This window comes from Penaeus monodon, chromosome 21 (assembly GCF_015228065.2).
Source record: "Penaeus monodon isolate SGIC_2016 chromosome 21, NSTDA_Pmon_1, whole genome shotgun sequence".
Classification (NCBI taxonomy): domain Eukaryota; kingdom Metazoa; phylum Arthropoda; class Malacostraca; order Decapoda; family Penaeidae; genus Penaeus; species Penaeus monodon.
In genome coordinates this window covers 22,752,171-22,752,526 of record NC_051406.1, presented here as the reverse complement: position 1 = coordinate 22,752,526, position 356 = coordinate 22,752,171, and the positions used below count along the sequence as shown (strand labels likewise).

Here is a 356-nt window from a genome sequence, read left to right as displayed (position 1 = left end):
AAAGATTTGGTGGGTGGAAGGTTAAGGAAGGGGTAAATGGGTTTGGGAAAGGGGGAAGGGCGGGTGGAAGGGGAAAAGACCGGTGGGTGGAAAGGTAGGGAGGGAGTAGAGGGCCAAGGGGAAAATAAGGGAGAATGGGAAAGGGATGAGGGGAAGGAGAAGGCGAGCGGAGCGAGGGGTGGAAGAGGGAAAGGAAAGTGGGGAAGGGTGAAGGGTCGATGGGTAGAAGGGTAGGAAGGGCTAAAGTGGGAGAGGAAAGGGAAAAGGTAGGGAAGAACTGGAAAGAGAATTAGGAGTAAGTTGAAAGGGAAGGGAGGAAGGGAAGGTTGAGTTAAAGAGCGAGTGGAAGGACGGGG

The 356-nt window shown here is 53.9% G+C and overlaps 1 protein-coding gene across 1 annotated transcript in view; it reads left to right on the top strand.

The window, feature by feature from the left end:
* The window catches only part of LOC119586351 (golgin IMH1-like), a gene marked incomplete in the record, with an annotated part of 26,070 nt that overhangs the window by 12,832 nt on the left and 12,882 nt on the right, over positions 1-356 (top strand).